Raw genomic sequence first — 14,137 nt, 5'->3', positions numbered from 1 at the left:
TGTAATGACTCAACTGTGACCTTTTCATAGACTTACAAATTACTGAGCCGTGAAATCACTGAGTGTGGTAGACCAATTCTTGATCATTACATATTTTCCTGATACCTACTGCTCGCACACATACTATTTCATCAGCATAGGTTGTAGCTGTATCTATACTCAGGAGAAACATGCAAATTTAACAAGAACTACACAGTAGTTTTCTCTTATCTGCAGGGGATATGTTTCAAGACCCCCAGTAGATGCCTGAAACCTCAGAGAGTATGAACCCTGTACACACTATATCTTTCCTCTACATACATATCTATGATAAAGTTTAATTTATAAATTAAGCACAGTAAGAGACTAACAACAATAGCTATAATGAAATAGAACATTCCTAACCATATACTGTAATAAAAGTTATGTGAACATGACCTCTCTATCTCTCAAATGAACTTAATGTTTTTGGACTGTGGTCTCAAAATATCTTAATGTTTTTGGACTGTGAAATTACAGATAAATGGGGGACTATTATAATTATATGTCGTATTTAAGGCAGTCCACTAACCAGGGGTGGGCCCAAGGATGAATGCCACATGGCTTCTGTCTTATGAAGCATACAGTATGTTTCAAGCCTCAGGAAAATGGAGGTTATTTTCCTTTAATTGCAACTAGCAAACTAAGGAGAAAGTAGTGAGAATTGAGTAGGAGGATAAGAGGAGGATTAGCCCGTTTTCACATTGCTAATAGGAAACATCTGAAACTGAGTAACTTATAAAGAAACTTATTTAGGCTGGGGGTGGCGGTTCATACCAGTAATCCCAGCACTTTGGGAGGTTTAGGGAGACAGATCACATGGTCAGGAGTTTGAGACCAGCCTGGCCAACATGGCAAAATCCCATCTCTACTAAAAATACAAAAATTATCCGGGTATGGTGGTGGGCACCTGTAGGCCCAGCTACTTGGGAGGCTGAGACATGAGAATTGTTTGAACCTGAAAGGTGGAGGTTGCAGTGAGTGAAGATCACACAACTGCACTCCAGCCTGGGCGACAGAGCAAGATTTCGTCTCAAAAAAAGAAAAAGACAGTTAATTGTCTCATGGTTGCACAGGCTGTACAAGAAATATGATGCTGGGATCTACTTGGCTTTTGGGGATGCCTCAGAAAACTTTCAATCATGGCAGAAGGCAAAGGGGAATCAGGCATGTCTTACAAGGCAAAAGCAGGAACAAGAAATGTGAGGGAGGTATACACACTTTTAAACAATCAGATATCATGAACACCCACTTACTATCACAAGAACAGGACCAAAGGGGAAATTTATCCCCATGATCCCATCACCTCCCACCAGGCCTCTCCTCTAATATTGGAGATTACAATTCAACATGAGATTTGGGTGGGGACACAGATCCAACCCCTATCATTCTACCCTTGGCCCCTCCCAAATCTCATGTCCTTTTCACATTCCAAAATAGTCTTGTCTTGCAAACAGTTCCCCAAGTCTTAACTCATTCCAGGATTAACTTGGAAGTACACAGTCTAACATCTGAGACAATGAGGCTATGAGCCTGTAATACCAAAAACAAGTTAGCTACTTCCAACATACAATGGGAGTATACGGGTTGGGTAAATACCTAATCAGCCAAAAGAAAGGGGCTACAGACCCTATGCAAATCTGAAATTTAGCAAACCAGTCACTAAATCTTAAGGCTCAAAAATCATCTCCTTTGACTATTTTTTACATCCAGGGCACATTGGTACATGGGGTGGGCTCCAAGGCCTTGGGAAGCTCTGCCTCTGTGGCTCTGCAGGGCCCAGCTCCCATGGCTGCTCTCAAGGGCTGACATTGAGTGCCTGTGGCTTATCCAGATGCACAATGCAAGCTGTCAGTGTATCTACAATTCTAGGGTCTGGAAAATGGTGGCCCTCTTCTGACAGCTCCATGAGGCAGTACCCCAGTTGGGACTTTGTGTGGGTGCTCCAACTCCACATTTCCCCTCCACACTGCCTTAGTAGAGGTTCTTCTTGTGGGCTGAACCTCTACAGCATGCTTCTGCCTGGACATCTAGGTTTTTTCATACATCTTCTGAAATCTACACAAAGGCTCCCAAGCTCAACTCTTGTATTCTGTGTACCTGCAAGCTTAATGCAATGTGGAAGCTGCCAATGCTTACAGTTTGCATCCTCTGAAGCAGCGGCCCAAGCTATACCTAAGCCCCTTCTGACCTCAGCTAGAGCTAGAACAGCTGGGATGCAGGAGACAGTGTCCTGAAGCTGTGCAGGGCAGTGGGGCCCTGGGTCTTGCCCAGGAAACCATGCAGTCCTCCTAGGCCTCGGGGCTTGTGGTCCAGGGCTACTGGGAGGGTCTCTGAAAATGCTTCTAAGATTTGCTCCCCATTGTCTTGGCCATCAGTGCTTGCCTTCCTTTTAGTTATGCACATTTTTGCAGGCAGCTTGAATTCTTCCCCTAAAAATGGACCTTTCTTTTCCACCACATGGCCAGACTGCAAATTTTCCAAACTTTTCTTGTCTGCTTCCCTGTCCAATGTAAGTTTCAGTTCCAGGTCATTTCTTTGCTCACACATATGAGCACAGATTGTTAGAAGCAGCCAGGACAAATGTTGAATGCTCTGCTGCTTAAATATTTTCTCTGCCAGATCCCCTAAATCATCTCTCTCTCAAGTTCAAGTTCCATAGATCCCTAGGGCAGGGGCACAATACAACCAAGCTCTTTGCGAAAGTGTAACAAAAACGACCTTTGTTCAGTTCCCAGTAAGTTCCTCATCTCCATGTGAGATTTTATCAGCCTGAACTTCACTGTGCATATCACCATCAGAATTTTGGTCACAACCATTTCACCAGTCTCTAGGAAGTACCAAACTTTCCTTCACCTTCCGGTCTTCTTCTAAGCCCTCCAAACTCTTCCAACTTCTGCCTGTTGCCCAGTTCCAAAGCTGCTTCCACGTTTTCTGGTATCTTTATAACAATACCTGCCTCTTCATTATCAGCTTTCTGTATTAGTTACAACATTGTTGTAAACAAATACCTGAGACTGGGTAACTTACGAAGAAAAGACATTTGATGGGCTTAGCATTCCACAGGATGAACAGAAAGCATGTTGCTGGCATCTTCCTGGCCTCTGGGGAGGCTTCAGAAAACTTTCAATCATGGTGAAAGGTGAAAGGGAAGCAGGTATCTCTTACATGGCCAGAGCAGGAGTTGGGGTGGAAGGGAGGCGCTGCACACTTTTAAACAACCAGATCTCACGAGCGCTCAGTCACTATCACAAAGATATGACCAAGGGGGGAATCTGTCCCTCTGATCCAGTCACCTCCCACGAGGCCTCTTCTCCAATATTGGGAATTACACTTTGACACGAGATTTGGGTGTGGACACAAATCAAAATAATATCAATAGCCTTGGAGTTTGTCACAGAAAAATATGCCTTTGTTTTTTTGTTTTGTTTTGTTTTTTGAGACAGTTTTACTCTTGTCACCCAGGCTACAGTGCAATGGTGTGATCTCAGCTCACTGCAACCTCTGACTCCCAGGATCAAGCGATTCTCCTATCTCAGCCTCCCGAGTAGCTGGCATTATAGGTGCCCACTACCACCCCAAGCTAATTTTTGTACTTTTAGTAGAGACAGGTTTCACTATATTGGCCAGGCTGGTCTTGAACTCTGGACCTCAGGTGACCTGCCTGCCTCAGCCTCCCAAAGTGCTGGGATTATAGGCATGAGCCACTGTGCCCAGCCACAAATATGCCTTTTAAAAGGAAGGATGAGGGGTGTATAATACTAGAGATCAGGATACCTCATATATTACAAACACTAAACAGTATTACTTGAGCTAAATCTCTTGACCTATCTAGCTGGTATTTCTGCAAAAGAATAATTTTCTTTTTCATCTATCCATTCCCATTCTCATCTTTATATTTGGTGGTAGGTCCTCAACCCCATTATTTCTGCAAAAGAATAATTCTCTTTTTCATTTATACATTCCCATTCTCATCTTTATATTTGGTGATAGGTCCCCAACCCCATTACACACAAGGAATGGTTCTCAAGTAATGCTTATTATGAAATGAATACAGTTATAAAGCATGGGGTATGCACTGAGTGGCCTCAAAATGCTTTTCAAGAGCTAGTGTTTAATGATTCTAAGAGAATTTGGCATGCCCTTGTGTTCCTGTGTTATCTCTGAGTCTCTTGCTTTCTTACACAGGCAAGGTGTTTGTGAGGAGAGCAGGCCCAAAAGCTAGGAGCAGAATGGTAATTCATGATTAACAGGAATGCCACCTGTCTAAAGATGTCCTTCCTGAGAAATGTCAGCTGTTGCGATGAGTAAATATACTTCTCTGGCAGAGTGAAAACACTAGACTGTACTTTCTTTCCTCCCTATATTTTCCTTTTGTACTGTTGCCTCTGCAAATGTTGATTTCTTGTGAAAACATGAAAGGTCAGAAGTGAGCGTGTTAAGGAGAGGTGGATGCATTTCTTTTTCATTTGTGTTTATATAGCTAAGGAAGATTGAGCTAGAATAGAAGTTGATCCATGTTATTGAACTGTGGGGCTGACACTTTGAGCACTGAAGTTGCTGTCTTCTTGGATAAAACTATTACAAGAGAGGGAAGAGATAGCAAATGTTCAGAATAATGATTTAGAGGCAGTGGAAGAAAATGAGTGAACATTAGGAGGCCCAGTGATACATTAACTGGTCAGTCACACTTAGGCAAACAAAATTCAGCTTCCTAAAAGCTCCTACCTAGAGAGGTAAATAGAAAGGGGAGAAAAAATGAGAGTTATACACAGGAGGCAGCCCAGCAACAACAGTTTCAGACATAGAAAACATTCAGGTTCAGTTCAAACCGACAAAGGCAGCTACACATTTGAACGGGCACTTTAGTAGAAATATGTAAAGGAAAATATACTGAACTCACATGAAGCCAATCCTCCAGGGGGTTAAGGATTACTGGCTAGGCTGAGGTACAGATTTACACGTTAGAATAGCTGAGGTGACCACTGCTTTTTTATGATGCTTACCAATGTTCATTGTTTACCTTTTGAAGATGTTTAGCTTGCTTCATTTCTGTTTTGTTTGGCTACTAAAGTAAAGACAACAGTAGCTGCTAAGAACTCACTGAAGTAGGTTGGGCATGGTGGCTCATCTCTGTAATCCCAGCACTTTGGTAGGCTGAGGTGGGCAGATCACCAGGTCAGGAGATCGAAACCAGCCTGGCCAACAAAGTGAAACCCCGTCTCTACTAAAAATATAAAAATTAGCCAGACATGGTGGCACATGCCTGTACTTCCAGTTACTTGGGAGGCTGAGGCAGGGAAATTGCTTGAGCCTGGGAGGCGGAGGTTGTGGTGAGATGAGAGTGTGCCACTGCACTCCAGCCTGAGCAACAGAAGGACACTCCATCTCAAAAAAAAAAAAAAAAAAATCATTGAAGTATACGCACATCAAAGTTATCTGTGTATTCTTTTAGTTACTCCAGGAAACCCCTACCTACACTTAACAGTTGACTTACATTGGTACAAAGTAAATTAATTTATGACAGTAGTCGCTAATTTATTTTTTTATTTCTCAGAGCACAAGAACATAAACTGTACACACTTATACACACGTACATACATATAATTGTCCACTTTTAATTTCACCATGATTTTAAAATAAGCAAGCAGTGTTATTAGTTTTAGAATTTTTATAGAACATTTTAATACAAAAAGAGGAAGGATATACTCTCAGAATAAATGGCAGCTATCTATTGAACAAATTTTAATTATGAAAAATTCATTAAATTGACCTCATTTTCTCATGCCACACACGTTTGAAAAATTAATTATGGATTGGCATCAATTCTTGGTTGGCATTTGTGATATTAAGACCTGTGGCATAAATACTTGGACCAGGGTAAATTTACCCTCTCTCTTCTCTTTCTGCTTCTTTCTATGTTTTTCTTTTTAATTTTGTTCTCCCCTGCTCCTCTTCTTCCATTTTTCCTCCTTTGTGTCTGCCATGACTTGGGATACAGTAGACACAATTCGTGTGTTCTTGCGTCAAGGTTGCTGACAGGCATATTAGAAGCTTTTCCTGAGTTGTTAAAATATGTGCTATCTAGACGAAAAAAGGTGAGTTCAGATATTTTCAGCGAAATAACTCAGAAACAGAAAGTCAAATGCCGCATGTTCTCACTTATACGTGGGAGCTAAATAGTGTGTATACATGGACACAGAGTGTGTAAAAACAGATATGAGAGACTCTGCAGAATGGGATGTCTGGGGGTGAGGGATGAGAAATTACCTAATGGGTGCAATATACATGATTTGGGTGATGGTTACACTAAAAGCTCAAACTTCACGACTGCACAATATATCCATGAGGCAAAATAGCACTTGTGCCCCCTAAATTTATACAAATAAAAAATAAACCTAAAAATAAATTGGAAAGTATGTCCTATCTAGGTAGCTATTCAATCAAACAACGAGACAAGCTTTCAGTCCTAGGCTGGAAATACTATGTGAAAAATCACTTGGGGTAGAAGATGAGAAATGCTCAGTGCTGAGGATAGGACCCAAGAGCTATGTGTGAAGCTGGGGTGAGGGTGTGGGACATTTTGGAAAGCCAACTATTAGAAAACAGAGCCAACACCAAAGTCCAGGCAGGATAGTGTTAAAGGCAGATGAGAATCATGGAGCAGGTGTGGACACCAGGGCTTCCGTGAAAACAGTTGGGAGTAACATACAAGAATAGTGATTGTTTGTGATTATTTGCAGGTATTATTTTTGAATTCTCAATGTTTCAGATATTGTTGATTATTACTCTTTCATTTTTGACAATGACCTCTTCATGTCTTAGATAACATGAAACAAACTGTATCTATTGGAATTGAAACATCAAAATATACATTCTCCTATGTTTCTAATTAGTGCGTAATACTTTTTAACTTCTTAAATGGCAATATACCTTAAGAAAATATTATTTTATTTTTTGGATGAGAAATTTGCTTATAAAGAAACTATAAAGGAGTTTTTACGTAAATGTTTGTTCATGCTCATCGCTCATTGCCTTCAAAATCATATTAAAAGGAAATGAGACCCAAAACATTGGCTATATTTTTATTTTAATTGAGTTTAGTAACCTTTAATAATTTACAAAAACTCTGAGCAGGCTGAGAGTCTTCTTAAGTTAATTCTCTTCAAAGAGTGATTATTTTCCACTGCCTCTTGGAATGTTCCATTCGGTTATCATGTGGGCACAGTTACATCTGACTCTCTCAATCTGTTAACCTGGTCTGCTAGGCACCTTTCCCTTATTTCCCCATTTCAATAAATTACGATTCTTATTCTGTTAGTCATCCATACGTGAAAGTTCATGCTTCACTTGGCCTCCTCACTCCACTTCATACCCGAACCACAATATTTGTTGCCGTGTGTGCCTGATTCCATATTTTTGTACCATTATTAAAATTACTTTCCCTCTCTGCACTTCCACTTTGTCTCTAACTTCGAGGATGATTTCCTCTTGCCTGCATTTTAAACATGACTGGTTTTATATGTTGCTTTTCCTTCAGTCAACTATTATATTAATCTTTCTGAAGTTCAATTTTAAACATATTATTCCAACTCCAGTGTCTCCTCAGTGCCTATGAGACAAGACTCAAATTTATCAGCCTAACACTTAATATCTTCACGATTGATTTTATCTTCTTGTTCCAATCTTACCTTGACTAGAGGATTCTTATCACCATACAAAACCCTTTTATTTTTCATCTTACAAAACAACCTGCAAAAGAAAGGAAAATCATATGTGGATCAACTAATCTCCCTACCTCTATGCTTGTCTCCTTCTACCTGTTCTCAGTACAGCAGACAGGCTGATCATTTAAAAATAGAAATCTAATCAGTCTCCTATTCTGATCATATCCTTCCAATGGCTTCTTATTTTGTTGTTGTTGTTGTTTTTTGAGATAACATCGTGCTCTCTTGCCCACACTGGAGTGCAGTGGCATGATCTCAGATCACTGCAACTTCTGCCTCCCAGGTTCAAGCAACTGTCATGCCTCAGCCTCCTGAGTAGCTGGGACTACAGACATCACCACCATGTCCAGCTAATTTTGTATTTTTTATAGAGATGGGTTTAGTAGTGTTGGCCAGGCTGGTCTCAAACTCCTGATCTCAAATGATCTGTTCACCTCAGCCTCCCAAAGTGCCCCAAAGTACCCCAAAGTGCTGGGATTACAGGCATGAGCCACCATGCCTCCAATGGCTTCCTAATTGTCTCAGAGTAAAAGTCCCTCTCTTCCTCAGGCTCTCCATGAGCTGGCCTCTGGTTACCTTGCTGCACTCATTTACTGTCCAGTCTTATTACTCTCCTGTTCCAGTCTTGCTTCCACTTTTGGGCATCTGCATGGGCTTTTTTTTTTCATATTATTATGCTTTTCATCCATACATCTATTGATGATTAGCTCAGGTTTTGATCCAAAAGTCAACTTCCTAGCCAACACTTATCCCAACACTTTGTTTCTATTTGTGTGTGTGTATGTGTGTTTCTTTCTTTTTATAATCTTTTCCTATAATATACATTTCAAACTGTAGGTCTTGTGTAGTGTCTGGCAACTCAGTAGACTCATGACAAGAATTTTTGTCTGTGGTGTCCACTCCTATAACCCTAGAACCTAAAATAGAGTCTAGCACATTAGGAGTATTCAATAGCTAACTGTTGAATAAACAAATATACTTTCAGCCAGGCGTGGTTGCCCACGCCTGTAATTTCAGCACTTTGGGTGGCCCAGGTGGGTGGATCACTTGAGGCCAGGAGTTTGAGACCAACATAGACAACATGGTGAAACCTCATCTCTACTAAAAATACAAGAGTTAGTCTGGTGTAGTGGTGGATGCCTGTAATCCTAACTACTGGGAAGCTGATGCATGAGAATTGTTTGAACCAGGAGGTGGAGTTTGCAGTGAGCTGAGATCCTATAGCTGCACTCCAGCCTGAGTAACAGAGCAAGACTCTGTCTCAAAAAAATAAGAAATAAAAAATAAATGTACTCTCTACTCTTTACCCTTTGCTTCAGAAAAAGATAGACAAGCTGTTCCCAGATGCACATTGCATCTTTTTCCTTCCCTTCTTTGGTTTGGCAGCTTTTTGCTTTGTTGGGAACATCTTTTATCTTTTTCCTAAATCTCTGTGAAGCCAAAATTCTTGCACCCTTCCTATCTCTTCGAAAAAGTTACATTTTCTATTGTAGTTTTCCAATGCCTTTTCAACCACAGGTGTTCTTGGCTTTATTCTGATTCCTGTCATAGAATACCCACAGCTGGAAGTCTTCTCTCTCCTCTCTGAACATTCTACATTCCAGCAAAGTGCCCATTCTCCACCAGGGATGAGTTCTGTCTCATTATCCCACTCTGAGTACTGCATATAAAGGGGATGATATTTTTAGTCTTGAATGTATGTTAAGTTTGGCTGTTTTAAAGTATTATATTATGTCACTTGTATGTATTTCTCACTGATTTTAAAAAATCATTCTTTTCATTTCTTTCATTTTTTGGAAACCTAAATCCACAGAGAACTCCTCAAGAAACTTTGTGTCTGTCCATTCCCTTAGTTGTCCCTCACCTCATTATGATAATTAAGCTACTGAAGTTGTGTGGTCTAAGGAGAAAAAGTGGGGAGTTATGACCGTGACATTTCTACAGATTTTTCATGTCCACAGCCCCACCGCCATCTTGATTTCCACCACAGCTACCTAATATACTTGGACTACACACACGTGTGTGTGCACACATACACTCACACACAGATATACAGACAACTTTTCTTTGGCAAAATTACTGTTCTTAAAGATATTTTAAAAAGCTGAATACATGACTTAAATTAGTTTCCAAATTTTAAGTTTTCTTTTGAACCAAATTCTAGAGCCCATCTAATGATTCCTTTTCAACTTGATGAGTTCCAAGTTAAGATTATTGTCTATGTTCAAGTTCTTCCAAATAAAATTATAGATAGTAGGGCTGCAAAGATGCTTGTTGAATTTCCTGTCCAGCATCATATTTTCACAGATGATAAAAATGGGTCCTAAGAAGGACTGATTTGTTCACATTTATACACTTAGTAGCACATTCAAAAGATAAAAAATCAGAAATAGGTTTCAAGAAAAATGCACATTCTTTACTTCATTTTGTCAAACTTATCAGTATTTTCATTTACCTAAAATTAGTCTGAAATATATATTCCTCAGTCCATTGAGAAGTAGAACTTGCTTCAAGTTCAATCAAGGATTTACCAATAGGCTGCTTTTAATAGGTTAAAGTTCCTGGAAGCTATTTTCATAGGAGATTTCTATTTGTGTTTGATATAGCCAAGGTGCTGGTTTTGAAGTCTGTATTACAGTGATATAGTGGTAAAGAGATGATGAGAAAGCAATGGAAAAAAAAAAGTCTGTGAAGGTGAATTGTATAGGAGATATGTGAGAAAAAAGTAGTCACCTATCAAGCCCAGAAGAATCAAAATGATTTAGAATGGTCAGCAGGGTTCAAAAGAAAGATCATGGACTTTAGAAACATCCACGTGACTTAACTTCCTTCTCTGTCATCTACAGTGTGTGACCTTGGACAAGCTACTTAATATTTCTTAGCTTTGGTTTCTCATCAAACATTAAAATGGCAACAATGATAGTTGTATAGATTAAATTAGATAAATTATGTAAGAGACACTACTTCAGAGTACTCTCTTAATAGATGGTAGGTATTGGTAATTAAGTAACACAATTAGACTAATAATATAACATTAGCAGAGAACATATTCCATTATTAATATGTTCTAATGTCAGACACACAGACTGAATAATCTTACTTGGCTCTGCTATAAATGGCTGCATCAGTTGTATTTTTTATGCTGAAACTCTAACGGCCCTGAGCCCTCCCACACTGGCATTCCTGCCTCTGCTAGTCTTAATGAGGAGATGCCTAACACATAACAGAGACCACATTTTTGTTTCCCTGTCTTTAAGTTGAAATATATGTGGCATCTATCATGTAATATTCCTTACTAGCAACCTTGGAAAGCTCTTCTGAGGATGCATGACTGTGTTTTATTTTATTTGTTTAGTTTAGACAGAAGGAACAAAACAGACAAGTCTACCTATGCCATCAGTTTTTCTGAGCCAAAATCAAATGCCTCAGCAAGATTAATGTGATTTATATGCAGATTCCTGAAAGGAAGGGGGAAATGCTAACCTCCTGCTTCACTCACTGGAATCTCCCTGGACTCTGGAATAGGGAGTTTAAAATATTAATGCCTTGAATAATAAATTAGAGTACATAGTAAATGAGGTATAAGCACAACAATTTTAATTAGTTTTAGGCACATTTTAATGATAGTTTGGCCATTAACTTCAGTAAACATAAAAATTCAGGGGAAAAAGATGTATGAGCTCCTTACTACTTAGCTTTGTTTTAACTGAAGCCTTTGCAAAGATGTATATCATTTTAATTTTGGTTCCAGAGGCTTTTATGTAAATTAATTGCATTGGAGAATTGGCAAGAACATTTTATTCAATTTGGAACAGCAGTGATTATAAGCTTTACATTAATATAACAACAATTTAACAATGGCTGATAGATGGGCCACAGCCATGCAATTATCAAAAGTGAGCCACTCTCTTGATCTCTAATTAGGTCTATAAGCAAATAGAGTTTTGCCGGCACTAATTGCCATATTAAAACTGGCAGTGAGGAAGCAAGTGCACTCGCGTTAAGGTAGTCGGCACAGGGTGCTGTTTATCCAAAGATTTTCCCATTTTCTGATTTAATCAGATATGTAATTCAATTATGTATGTTGTGGAAATAGATATTTAAGTGAATTGGAAAGCATTCTCCTCCTTGATCTACACAACCATGCATCTTGTTAACTGCAGACATCAGTGTTTTAAGTCTAAAACAGAAATGTTAGGCTGCGTTTTTTTTTCCCACTGTCCTTACTGCCTGTTCAGACGTCTGTCCTCTCATACCTCTGACTCAATACCTAGGATGTCAGGTGCTATGTGCCAGACAGATGTGTGCATGGAAGAAGATGTACAATGCCTTGATTTGTTGCTCCATTTTAGCAGGGATTAAAAAGCACTCAAAGGGGATTTGGAAGGCATTTGAGCACCAGGCTAGATACTGTGGCACCAATTTTAAAGAACCCAGAAAATCCCTTTTTTCGTTTCAGTCTTTGCCTAAAAGCTTGGCCCATTATGCAACAAAGGGTATTTGTTTTATTTCCTGCTTCAGCTTATTCCAATGTGTACATCAATAACATTTAAAGAAAAAAGACATTTTCATTTAGGCATCTGAGTGAGTTTAAACTAAATCTGGAAAAGGCAATTTTCTAGGGAAGAGCCTATAAGAAAAAGTCAACCCAGGGAGTTTGCTAAGAAAGTAGATTTTAAGTGTTCTCACCACAGAAAAATGATAAGCTTGTGAGGGAATGCACATGTTAATTATCTCAATTTAGCCGTTTTGTGGTGTATTACATACATAAAAACATCATGTGGTACACCATAAATATATACAACTTTTATTTGTCAATTTAAAAAAAGACTATGTAATGATGTCTTTCTAAAAGGAAAACAAACTTTTTAAAAAATATGACTCTAATTGAAAAGAAAAAAATTCTACTTCCGTCCAAAATAGCAATTGAGATACATGAGTGTCTTTGGTAAATAACTTCATAGAATCCTATTGAGGAATAATTCCAAATCTTCGATCAGGTCTTTTATATCTATGGTAGTGTCTATGAAGAGAAATAAGCCACAAAGACCCCAAAGGGCAAAATTTGAAAGCAGAAGACAATTATTTATGCAAAAATATGTGAAATATTCAAATCACTGTATAGAGTGGCACCTTGCAACATATGAAACACTTAGAAAGGCACATATTATTTTTACTTTTATTGGTTTGTGCTTCATTGTCACTGATAATTACTGTTTATTTCAGGAAATTGTGTATCTTTGTGATTGTGTGTATTTGCATTTTGTTTAATAGTTACTCATAGGATAATTCAGAATATGAATTTGTGTGCCTGAAACTCACACAGGGAGAGAGATCTCATGAGAGGTTCAGACTCAGCATTTCTAGGTCACACATAGAGTACGTTGTGCTACTTATGAGAGCAAAGTCCTCCTCCGAGCTGTTCTTGAGGCTTGAGGTATCAATGACCAGCTGTGACAAAGCTGACAAAGCCTTATATCCTTCTGTTCACTACCTTGACTTACTGGCCCAGGCCTATGGAACCCACTGCTACCCTCCAGAGAGTGCATAGGGTTCCCAGAAGACAGGCATCAATTTACACAGTGCAGATTAGAAGAATAAAATAATTTCAGAAAGAGAAAGGAACCCTGATATGGTTTGGCTCTGTGTCCCTGCCCAAACCTCATCTGGTAGCTCCCATAATCCCCATGGGTTGTGGGAAGGACCCAGTGGGAGACAATGGAATCATGGGGGGTGGGTCTTTCCCATGCTGTTCTCATGACAGTGAATAAGTCTCACTAGATCTGATAGTTTTAAAAACAGGAATTTCCCTGCGCGAGCTCTCTCTCTTTGCCTGCTGCCATCCATGTACCATGTGACTTCCTCCTCCTTGTCTTCTGCCATGATTGTAAGTTCCCCAGTCATGTGGAACTGTCAGTCCATTAAACCTCTTTCTTTTGTAAATTGCCCAGTCTTTGGTATGTCTTTATTAGCAGTGTGAAAACGGAATAATACAAACCCTAAGTTCAGGGAAGTGAGGTGAGAAGATGAGTGTCTCCAGGAAAACATCCCAGCAATGGATCAGCTTCTTCGTTGCTTTTCCAGAATAATGGGAAAAGCAATAGCAGGCAAACAGTTTGAATTTTTCGCCTTGGTTTCAGGTCACACAAATTATCCCAGTCCTTGGGTGAAATCATTCATACCCATATATCCTTGTAGGATTGTGTTGTGGGGAATCAAATGATAGAAACAGCAAAGGAAACTATGGCCTGTCCTGAAGTCGGAGGTCTGTCCTTCATGAGGACATGTCATCCTGTTGATGGCCTGTGTCCAGAAAACCTCCCAGAAGCTAACTGGCAGCAGAGTGATCAGCTGGCCCAGCAACTGAGAGAGGCAGAGGGGCAGCTTCTTGT

This window comes from Sapajus apella, unplaced genomic scaffold (genome assembly GCF_009761245.1).
Source record: "Sapajus apella isolate SASKATOON/1434 unplaced genomic scaffold, GSC_monkey_1.0 scaffold21, whole genome shotgun sequence".
Taxonomy (NCBI): domain Eukaryota; kingdom Metazoa; phylum Chordata; class Mammalia; order Primates; family Cebidae; genus Sapajus; species Sapajus apella.
This window is presented reverse-complemented; position numbering follows the sequence as displayed.